Raw genomic sequence first — 12,505 nt, 5'->3', positions numbered from 1 at the left:
ATGGAAACTATGTTTTTTTAATAGTACCTGTTTTTTCCTATCCTTCTACTCTTAGGAAAGACTGGAAATCATAACCAGCAAGGAAATTTCCAAAGAAGAAGCCGAATGACAACTGATTTATTTTCTTTGTTCATCATCTGAGTGAGTTGGCTAGTAGACTTACCAATCTGTTCTTCATATACTGTATTTGCCTTTGATTATCGTCCTTGTTAACACGAAAAATTTACAAGGTATCCAAAAGCGGTGCATAAACACCATCATTTATATCAAAATGGTGTTGGTTTTCCCCTCATAAACTGCATGCAAGAGTATCTCGCTCAGTATTTTCTCTCTGATTCATCACAAGACAGATGTTGCCAGCGAACATAAAGCTTATTTACGTTTATCTATTAGTTTCTCAATGAAGGGTTTCACTTTCCATGTCTTGTCCTTTACATCAAGTCTATTATTGTCATTACAATGACGACATAAAGTTGCGAGACTGAATTTACAAAATTAACATGCAGTGCCTGGCGAAAGGGTGTGCTGAGCTGAATTCTGAGAGTGAACATAAAAACATTTAGCAGACATTAACAATTATATTTATTATTGCTATTTGCAACTTTCAACAATTTTCTTTCTTTCAATTTTCGGTAAAAATTGTTGCAAATTACAGACTTCAAATTACAAAGAATGTGTAATTTTGTTTTTACTGCATCAACAATCAATTTGCTTCTTGTGCCAGACCATAAATGATTCATGTGACTAAATACTCTTTACACATATGCATCGATGCATGGGACCGCCATTATGCTTTTGAAAGTGAAGATATACCAAACCACTCATACATCAGCACCTAATACCGAACACGGGACTGAAATATCGAACAGTTCGGTAAAAAACCGAACACCTGCTAACCCAGTGCTGACTTGTTACTTGTGCCCAAACTTGAATCCCAGTATATCCTCTTTCAGGGGAGTGGGCTAGGGAAACATCTTATTTCAGAAGCTGTGACATTGTCGCGAATAAAACAGTGACCTGTATACACAATAAGTTTCCTTTAATTTACGTCTATGGTCACAGAATTTCTGTTAACAGATTACAGGTTTCGGTGTATAATGATCATCATCTGATGTGCAGCAAAAAATTGGAAAAACATAACTACACTTGCAGAATGTCTACAGCTTAAGAACAATACATAGAGCATAATGAAAAGTACTATTGAATAATATATGCATTTGTGCGCCTTAAGTATCAGGAGGCACACCTGTTTTATAAAAACAAAGTCATTATGTACTACAGCCATTGTGGCATCGTCAAAAGTTAAATGCAGAATCAGCACCAGCATCGTCAAATATATATAAATAACATCATATGCACGAGCCATGTTGTCAGTAGCACTACTGTTCAAAACAAGCTGCCGTACGTTAGCCACAAGATATCTGTGTTGCAGGTTCACCAGATGTCACTGATGTCGGCATGCACTAGTTTTCAATAATTAATTGAACAGCAAAAATAAAGGGGGATACAATAGTTGAAGTCTGTAATGAGCTTATAACGTATAAAAGGTATGCCAGTAATAAAAAGCAATGAAAAAGAACACGACAAAAGTAAGATTATTAAACAGAGGAAGAGTTAAGAAACCATAGTTGAGATATGCTCTAGTGCCAATATTCTAGATAATGATATAAATAATAAACACCTCTGATAGTGCACCGGATAATATTAAACAACTGTAAAACATATCGCTAAAGAAGCCACAATGAAAGAAAACATAATGCTGCACATAATCAGCGTCCTCTGATTGCGCTAACGCCATAGTTCTGCATGGGAGGGAAGTGATTGGAGCAACGCGACGGCCAGAGGTGCCCTCGTACCCTGCGGCACTCCGTTGCGAGAAAAGAATGATAAAATTCCGTGACAGTGCAGTGGTGCACATATGATAATGGTCATTATAGACCGAAAACGGTAATCTGTTAACAAAATGTTTGTGACCATAGACGTAAATTTAAGGAAACTCAACATCTCATTTGTTCACAGGCTGTGTTAGGATTTGGAGAATTCTTAAAAAATGCGTAGCTGTTTGACTCATCAACTATAAATTCCATGATATCATCAAAGAATAACTACAAAATATCCATGGCGGACCTCTGTGGTAAAGCTTGAATCAAGAAATTATTTCAAAATTGAAGTTAGTGAACTGTGGATTCAGAATTTTTTCTTAGTTCTGTTTCCGTAATCTGAATTACCCAGATGCGTTCCCATCTTCATATATGTCAATCTTATTTCAACTTCAGCCCTAAGTTCTCAAGGGCTAAGATTCCATCACAGTCGCCTGAATCCTCATCCACGAAAACTGATGTATTACGCTGCACAATGTAAATTCAATCAGCCTAACTAGCATTTGTTTCCGTAAACAAGACGTCTAAGACGCCCTATACAGTCGAACCTAGTTGTAAAGATTTCATGCAGCCCATGTTAAGAAATGAAAGAGAACAAAAGAGAAAATAATTTTTGACCCTTCAACAGTTCATTGTGTTTGTCTGGACAAAGCTGATATTCCTTTCATAAACATGATCTGACTCAATAGATAACAACTCATCTAAAACAAAATTCTCAATAAACATATTTAGATTTGCCAGAAACAATTTCTCTAGGAAAAACAAAGAATTTCTTCACAGAAAAATACCCACTTTAAATCAATATGCTCCGTTGCTGATTTTATAGTGCAGCCTACAATACAGCCTGTCAAAAACACAATAGAAATATTAACAATGAAGCGTTAAAACAATAAATGTGGAATGGAAACCCTATCTCTCAAGGATACATTATTGCCTGCTGAAACTAAAATAAGTGTTCGATGACAATGCGGAATGAACAAGGCTATTAAAGACTTGTGTCCACGTGGACACGCTGGGTAAGGGTATTAAGGCCGATGTCTTTCAGCCTGAAATGCCCTGTTTGCATATGCTAGTCTTCTTTTCGTTTCCTTCTTGTTTCATCCTTCATATGTCATTTTGCTTCCAAGGTAGCAAAATCGTCTCACTCCATTTTACGTCTTCGTCCCCAATTCTTACAGTAGGTTTCTAACCAAAGTTACATTTGATACTCCACGTCATTTCCGTCTTCCCTTGGTTTATTCTAAATCCATATTCTCTAGTCACTATCCTTTTTATTCAGTACATTATGTCCTGCAGTTCTTTCTGGCGTTCACTGAGGATACCAGTGTTATGAGTGAAATTATAAGAAAAAAACTTTGAGGTTTACTCTGTCTTGCTTTCGTCATCAGGTGTAAAATATGAAATGATTCTCTGGTGCATTTATCATTCCTGAATCAAAACTGGTCGTCAGCTAGTTCTCCCATTTGTCTGCTGTAGATATCCTCAGAATGGTGTCCATGATATTTTTCTAAAAGCCTGAGGGTATCTCTCCAATCGCATAGCTTCCACTTACCAACTTGAGTAGCCAGTGTTAGCCTTTCTTCCAGGGATTTTAGACATTCTGAAGAAGTGTTATTAATGCTTTCTGGCTTATTTGATTACAAGACTTCTAAAGTTCTGCCAAACTCTAACTGTAGAGATGGACCATCTACGTTGTCGACATCGAATTCCATTTATTCATCTAGTCAGTCAGCTGACAGTTCCTCACCATCGCCGAGGCCTTCAATGTATCATTTAGATCTAGCGCCGTCTCCTTTATATTTAACAGTGGCATTCCTCCTCACTCTAAACGTTGATAGATTTGTTTTTAATTCATCGAATTTTGGTTTATGTTTTCGATATGCTGAATGTGTCCTTTCCGGCAGCTACTTATCTATCGTTTCCTTTACATTTTTCCAGCAGAGATTTCGATTTAGCTTCTGTATACCCTCTGTGTTTTTATTTTCTGTGTCACTTTACTCTCGCATTTTCCCTAGAACTTTTGTACTTCCTTCGTTCATCCATCAGTTGAAGTTATTCTTCGGCTACCCAAGGTTTTTCAATTTTTAGAGATGTTCATTTGTAGTGCACGTTTTGTATGGAGTGGTATTAGGACTGGGATTGTGTGTGCATGGGGTTAATTTGAAACAACCTATGTTTACAAAAATTTATCGAGACGTAAAAGCTTAAACGCCATCACCACAAATACTTGATAGTTAATACGAATAATAAACAGCAATATGAGCTAGCAAAATTATTTGAAATGGGCACAGCACGAAATAATAACACAAATAATAGAACTTATTACAGACCAGTACAGTTTCCTTAATCATTAATCGTATTCAGGTCTAGTTGCTTACAAATGGGGCCCCAACCAGGGATAGATACCACAATATTGGCAGGATTAAATTTAACAACTGAAACAACAATAGATATACTCAGCTATCATCAACATCCACCATCTACCCAGTTAGTGCTAAGGACAACATGAGTAAAAAATAATATAGAAAAATTTGTGACTGTATGCATACCCACTTGGGGATTACCTTTAGCGCATAACACTGTTTATTAAAATGTATTTTTATGTTAGAATTCATATTAAAGGCAATTATAAAGTCACTTTGTTTGTACAGCAGGAGAGCAGGTTGTTTTAGATAAGGTCTGAAATTAGACATGCTTTTATAATAAAATGAATAAAAAAATCCTTGGTTTATGTGATTAGACCTGTTTCACATTAATTTTTGGATAATTGCTATTTTAGATCAAAAATTAATTATGTGCTGGAAATTATTAAGAATAGGAATCATAAGAAAACGGAATCATTGTTTCAATACAATGTTTAGGAAGAGAATGAGAAAAATGTACATTGATTCTGTTACAGATTCATAAACCTCATGGGTATTCAGTTTACTATAGCTGAAATTAACTCTTTGAGTAAATATGTGCAACATAATTTGACACTACCTCTTAATTACACTAATGGCTGATGTAATGATGTAGATTTTAAATTTGCTATCAAATATCCAAAGTTCAGTAAGGAAAGTCTGCAAAACAGCATTGAAAACTAAAATTTTACTACAAGAGGAAAAAGTATATGAAGAGAAAATAATGAATCTAATATAACTGAAAATGTAATTATGACATAACTACATTTCAAGCAATCATTAACAAACAAACAAATCAAATGCAATAAGAGTAGTTAATGAAAACGATATATTTCTGAAACTTTAATACAAAAATTTTTTCCCCACTGAGGTAATTTCACCTAACACATGGCTGCAAAATCCGAGATCAGGATTATTATTCCAGATACAAGATATTCCTGTACATCCAATAGTGAGGAAAAAGATATACCCTTCTTATTGATTAAACAAAAAACTTCATCAGATAATCAGTTTTTTATTTTTATTAAGAAAATTTTTAAATTAAGAACAATTTAAACTGGCGCAAGCAAATTTCAATAATGACATTGCACAAAGTTTGCCTTAGCAAATGTCACAAATTTATATACTGATATATATGTTGTAGAAACAAATAATTTTATTATAAATAACTTACTAAACATAACATGACGAACTCGGAAGAAATATGCATCAAACTATTTTAGAACATTTCAGTTTTTAATTACTTCCCATTTAATGGTAAAATATATTTAAAAAATGATATTTTTGCTACAAGAAAATCGCTAGTCAGCACCATGATGGATATGTTTGTCACTCATTTGGAAACACAATTATTTATGTAAAATTCAGAAATTGCAAAGGAGGGCCACTTATTACAAAAGATATATCGATGGCATCTTTCTACTTAAATATCATTTTATATATGGGATTGATTCGCTACCTAGTATGTTAAAGTGTACTCACCATAAGCTTATATTTACTGTGGAACATGAATATCATAAAAGTATTAACCTTCAGGACCTTACACTTTCGAATTGTGACTGAAGACATCGCTTTACAATTTTTGGGATGTCAGGGTCTACATACATCATTATTAAGGCCATGTCATACAGTGTTTTCTTTTACAAAACAACATTTTTATAATGAATTGTTGATAGAGACATAAAACATCCTATTGAGGCAAGCGATATTCGAAAAGAAATATATCTCGTTAGACATGTTTCTAAGGCTAATAACATGAATACAAGATGTTCATCCTTTATTTAAAAAACCGTAAACGTTACATGACTCTATTGAAACTAGTAATCAAATATTTAATAGCCGACATACATGGACTATGTTTCTGAAAGAAATAAATAAATGATAGAAAAATAGGGTCTGACTGCACCTTTCACAACCAACAACCTATTTCAAAAAAAGCTTAAGCATACCACTGCCAAGTGTTACAATAAATTGTTAAATACTGTTGTTCTCAAAATCCCCTTGAACAGCTGTGATAAAGAATACATTGGGCAGATGGGTTGTAGCTTTCAAAGTCGATTCTGCGAATATTCATCAGGTACAGCCTGTAGTAAATTACTGTTTGGCCAAGACATAACGCAAAGTAATCTTTATCAGTGGACCATTAAAAATAATTGAAATTTTTTTCACAGTGCCCCAAATACATTTTTGTTGAATACCACTGTAGAAGTAAAATCATGAAACCCATCTTTGTGTCCTACGAATGATCTGTTTGCGGCTCCCTCCCGCTCCCTCATCCCGTTCGTTTTGTTAAAGAGAAAGATTAAAGATTCTTGCGAGTTAACCGTCTAGATCTCTGCAGAAGGAAACATGATGATTAAGTGTCGTACAATAGAATTAATAAATGGTAAATGTCAGCCCAGCAACGGATAAATGCAAAGGTGAAAATCACATATTTTCGTTCAAGAATTAAAGAGATGACTAATTATAGAAATTATATCCCTGACTATTTCAACAAAATTTTCATTTCCTTCGATTGCTGTCGAATAATTCAGTAACAGCTTACACCAGATGTAACAAACAGTAACAATAAAACAAGGGAAAATAAAACTCAAATGACTTATCGTTGGCAAATTTTAGGAAAGCGAAGAACGTGATGGGCGTTCTGATACCTAACATATTCAAAATTATCTAACAAAAATCTGTGACTCAACTACAGTGGTTGATCATCATGTTTGGAACAGAAGTTGTCGTGCACTGTGCCTGCCCCAGTTTCCAAGTTGAGCTTTACTGTGAAATTACGGATTGTTGCTGGATCCATCACAACCTGTAGTGCCAGCGCTGCCCGTAACTCTCACTGTCACTCCAGTGTAAGTGTACTGACAGTGGGTGGTGCCGATGGAGCCCCAAGTGCTCCTGTATGCTAGCAACTGCTGCGCCGTCCTCGGACTAGGTCTGCTGAGTGAAATCTCCTTCAGCAGCGTGCTGACTTAAGTGTGACCGAGCTGTGTGCAAAACTTGAAGTGACTCTGCTTAGAGCAAAACCCGAAACGTCTAAAGAGCGAAGAGTGCGTCGGTTCTGCGAACGTTTCCTGCAACTCAAGTAACAATACTGAACAAAAAGCTTTTCCTTTTGCGCCCCACCAGTGAAAATATGAAGTTGACACCATTGTTCGTGGCCCAAACGTTTAACCTTCATTTCCATGGACTGGCAGTGTCTTTTAGAAAACTTTCAGCACCTGTGTCTCCCCTAGAATGTTCCACTTCATAATGGCTCAGAAATTGACCCAAGTTGCATATCTCCTTTCCTCCAGAGGAATGGTTTGCGGAAGTTCGTAGCAGTAAATGTTTCACCACATGGCGCCTCATCGACAACGACTCTCCAGGAGTCCGGTGGCATACAGTTGGCAGCTGGTGGCCCAGCGCTCGTCCTTCATACCTGAGGCCCAGCACCTGAGGCCTGGTGCTTGTGCTATCTTCTGTAATACACATTTTTCCCTCCCGCACGACAAATTACTTTAACTTTAATAATGACGGTAAGATGTTGTCGTGAGAAAGGACATATCTCATTGCCAATAAGAATGGAGAACATGTAACGCCGGCAAGAGAGCAAGGCTAATCTGAGTCTTTTCTTTGGCATGAAATCATTTCAGCTTCATGTGTTATTGTTAATTGTTAATGCAAATGCTAGTTTTTCATGGTAATAATAACCACAATCAGGCTTCGTTAATAACGTAGTCTGCAGTTTTGACGTGCAAATATTGAAATGAGAAGACGATAGCGCACTTACGGCGCGCGATCGTTGTGTCACTCAACTGATTAATAATTTAAATCCCAGGAATTAAACAACATAAGCTTCATTGGTAAGGGAACTATGCTACCAAAACAAAGGGGAAATGATTTAAATAGCATCATTATTTAACAAAAAGGAACTATGCCACCAAAACAAACAGGAAATAATTTAAATAGCATCATTATTTAAGATAACGTACAAGTTACAGACATGATACAACCTTCTAGTAGCGAGGCGCAAAGAAGAAGGAAGGAATATTAGTTCAAATGGATTAACATAAAAAGATCGAAAATGTTTTTGACATGCAGTGAATATACAAAGATAAAGTTGATTTTCTGTTATGTAATATTATTTCTAATCTCAAAATGGCAGTTTGCGTCAAGATGACTGCTTCAAATAAAACGTTTAGCTGTACTCCTGAGCTAGCTAGGGGTTAGAATGTTTCCTCGGTCACAGTGTCCTGTTTGCTTCGAGGCTGAAACAGCTAACTTCCGTCGACTTAGACCGTACCTGGTACGTATGCAAGTATATCTATAAGCACAGAGAGAAAAGAAATGGACTGTGATCGATTTGTAAATAAGTATCTGTTTCAGCCGCCACCATAATTTCTACTGGATTTATTTGAAATGAACTACGAGGGTCAGTCAAAAAGTAATGCCTCCAATTTTTTTTTCTACGTTTAATTGTCAGGAAATTTAAATGCAATTACATAGGTTGAAAACCACAACATTGAGGATCATTTTGTCATTTTTCAATGTAATCTCCGCCCATCTCTACAGTTTTGGTCCATCTTTGAACAAGGGCATGTATCCCAGCACGGTAAAAATCACAGCTCTGCTTCCTAAGCCATTGATGCACGGATGTTTTGACGGCCTCCTCATCTTCAAAATGAATCCCACGATGAGCTTCTTTTAGTGGCCCGAACAGATGGAAGTCTGATGGTGCCATGTCAGGGCTGTATGGGGGATGAGGCAAAACTTCCCATCCAATTTTGACAATCTCGTCAGAGGTGTGACGACTGGTGTGTGGTCTTGCATTGTCATGCAAAAGAAGAACATCTGCCATTGATTTTGTTGGGCGAACTCGCTGAAGACGTGCTTTAAGTTCTTTGAGGGTTGTGACGTATTGAACAGAATTTATTGTGCATCCCTGCTCCAAAAAATCAACCAGAATCACACCCTCTGTATCCCAGAAAACTGTTGCCATAACTTTCCCTGCTGATCGCACAGTTTTGAATTTTTTCTTCCTCGGCGAGCTTGTGTGACGCCACTCCATTGACTGCCTCTTTGATTCGGGTTCAAAAAAATGCACCCATGTTTCGTCCCCGGTCACAATTTTTTTCAGAAACTCATCTCCCTCCAAACGGAAGCGCTGCAAGTGTTGGGAGGCTATTGTTTTCCTTGCCTCTTTATTCTGATCGGTTAACATTCTTGGAACCCACCGTGCACAAACTTTTGAGTACCCCAATTGTTTAATAATCGTGATCACACTGCCTTTACTAAGAGAAATAATGCGACACACTTCATCTGCAGTCACCCGACGGTCACCACGAATGATGTCATCAACTTGCTGAATGTTGTGTGGAGTCACTGCACTCACCGGCCTGCCGCTCCGCTTTTCGTCAGTCAACGGTGTTTGCCCTTCAGCTTCCTTACAACGACGAACCCATCGTCTAACAGTGCTGACATCCACTGTCACAACACCATACACCTTCTTCAGTCTTTCATGAATGCGTATGGGCGTTTCACCTTCTGCATTCAAGAATTCAATCACACAACGCTGTCTCAAACGAACATCGATGTCGGCCATCTTACAAACTTCTGCTGTGCTGCCACCTGTTGACACAGAAAGTTACTACTGCAGTGGATTGCAGAAGAAGGTTTGAGGAATGGCGCCAAATTCAAATTTTTCACTTAACTTAATTTCTTTAAGTAGAAAAAAAATGGGAGGCATTACTTTTTGACCGACCCTCGTAAATCTGAATATAATACTTACGAAGGTACTGTGCACTACACCGTGCAGTTTGAATGGTTCGGCTCGAGTCCCCACGTGCTATGGCATATTTGTTACACTCAGCTTAATTGAGCGGCCCAGAGATGTGTCTGGTCTCAATGTTTGGCTACGTTTTTCGTCATAGGTTGCCAGCTAACACCTGTCGTAATCTCAATTTCTAAAGCTAAAATAATATATTAAAAGCAATGCAGCCAGGTATTGCAGTGACATTTCAAAAATATTGAGTCAGTCACATTGATTTATAATTTGAATAATTAGTTTATTTCTACTTTTCCACGAAGAGTCTTCAGTTGTTGAGTAAACACTTAAAATGCAGACTGATGGCTTTAACGTAAGGACGACCGTTACTAACTGATGCTACCACAGTTCACTACAAAATTCGTATGTCTCAATCACGACTCTCGACGGTCTGTTCACAGTTAAAAAAATACACTATTGTTTACTGTCCTAATCTACAATATTGTGCCAAACATGATCGTTTTCGAACGTCGCCACATAAATACTTGTCCCCGAACGTGGCTACCAACCCAATACTATCCCAGACGGGCGGTACGCCCGGCTACTAACCTCGCTCAAACTCAATCCCCATGTCATCGTAGATAGTCTCCCTATGCACCCGCCGGCCGAAGTGGCCGTGCGGTTAAAGGCGCTGCAGTCTGGAACCGCAAGACCGCTACGTTCGCAGGTTCGAATCCTGCCTCGGGCGTGGATGTTTGTGATGTCCTTAGGTTAGTTAGGTTTAACTAGTTCTAAGTTCTAGGGGACTAATGACCTCAGCAGTTGAGTCCCATAGTGCTCAGAGCCATTTGAACCTATGCACCCTCGAAACAACTGCCTACCTCAAAACAATGTTTGACAAAAATTATGAATATATTAAAACTAAATACAAAAACATATATGATATATTGAAAAATATGGAAATGTTCTGGCAATAACAATTTAAAGTCCATTATTTGGTATCCTCCACCGTTTTTATAAATAATGTTCTTGTGGCGTGATTATGATTTTCCTGAGTTTTTTATACTAAACAAAAATAGACAAGGAAAATTAAATACTTAATTACTCATCTACCTCTTTAAACTTTAGAATGCTGCTGCTAGTTTCCTCTCTTTAAATTCATTTATTACCGAAAACACAGTTTCTCTCAGTCGAATCCCATATTCCGACCTTTCATTCGAAAATGGTACACAATATGCTAAATCGACTATGATTGTTCAATGCAGCTCTACTGGCCGCACCTGTAAACACTTTGTTCAAATTTATCAGCCAAAGCATTGCCGACATATTAGCTTTTGTACTTTCATAAAATTACAATTTCTAAGACAAAAATCACTTTTAAACTATTACATATTTTTGTGACGCGTCTAGATAATTTAGCTTTACATTTTTTTCTGTCCATGAGTGGTAACTCGCACGTCCGTGTCACTATTACTTTTGTTTTTATCAACTTTTCTCTGGCATATAAATTTCTCCAAGCGCTTAAATACGGCCATTTGCGTCTCTGCCTAGCGTCCGCTCAGGTTTTTCCAAGGCTTCGTAACGCTAGCCGCTCGCCACGGCCCCGTAGCAACCGCCAGCCACGTGCTCTGCGACGAGAAACTGCCGCTCTAATCTCACCCCACAGCTTGTACGCTCACATACCGCATCTAATTTGCATACCAAACAAATGAAGCCAATTTGCGTAATACGGAATTGACAGAGACGTGGCTTATTGCTTCAACGCTTTTAATCGCCGCTTGCTTGTATATCAAAATTTAGTGCAGTCAATGATAAATTCATAACACCCATTACGTCATAGACAACGTAATATTTTTCTAGTTGGTAGTTACGTTAGTTGGCGGAAGTGTTCTCTGTAACATGCGCTGAAAACTGTGATCTAAGAACATGTACATCTTGGAAACATACTATAAAACACAAAATGAAATACATCTTAACAAATTCATCCCTGTGGGAACCACCATTAAATCGTAGCTGACTATTCTGTGCAAGACGATTCGTAAAATTTTGCATTTAAATATACAGGATTACCAACAGATGGAAAACTTATTCAAAAGTGAAAGTGAACAAAACTGACATTTGGTTCAGCCTAATAACCCCCCAAAAAAACCATTTGGGTATGAGGGTATATCTATGTATAATTCTGAACTAACCATTCATCCTAGAAATTATAATAGCTCGTTTATAAGAAAACAAAATAAAATTGACATAATAGTGAAACATACAAAAGCCATGTATATCAGAACACAATCTGGTCGCAATTCGCTGGTATCTTATTCGTCAGAAACAAAGAACTTTGAGCAACTTAATATCTATCGACAAAAGAAGCTGGAACATGTAAACAAAGCCACTGTATTTATAAAAGCAATGATCATGACATAACAGAAAATATCCCTTCCACAGAAGAAAAACCACAACTTTGAATTACATGAAAACAAACA

The sequence above is a fragment of the Schistocerca nitens genome, chromosome 4 (assembly GCF_023898315.1).
Source record: "Schistocerca nitens isolate TAMUIC-IGC-003100 chromosome 4, iqSchNite1.1, whole genome shotgun sequence".
Taxonomy (NCBI): domain Eukaryota; kingdom Metazoa; phylum Arthropoda; class Insecta; order Orthoptera; family Acrididae; genus Schistocerca; species Schistocerca nitens.
The sequence above is the reverse complement of the archived record's forward strand: the minus strand, read 5'-3'. Positions refer to the sequence as shown.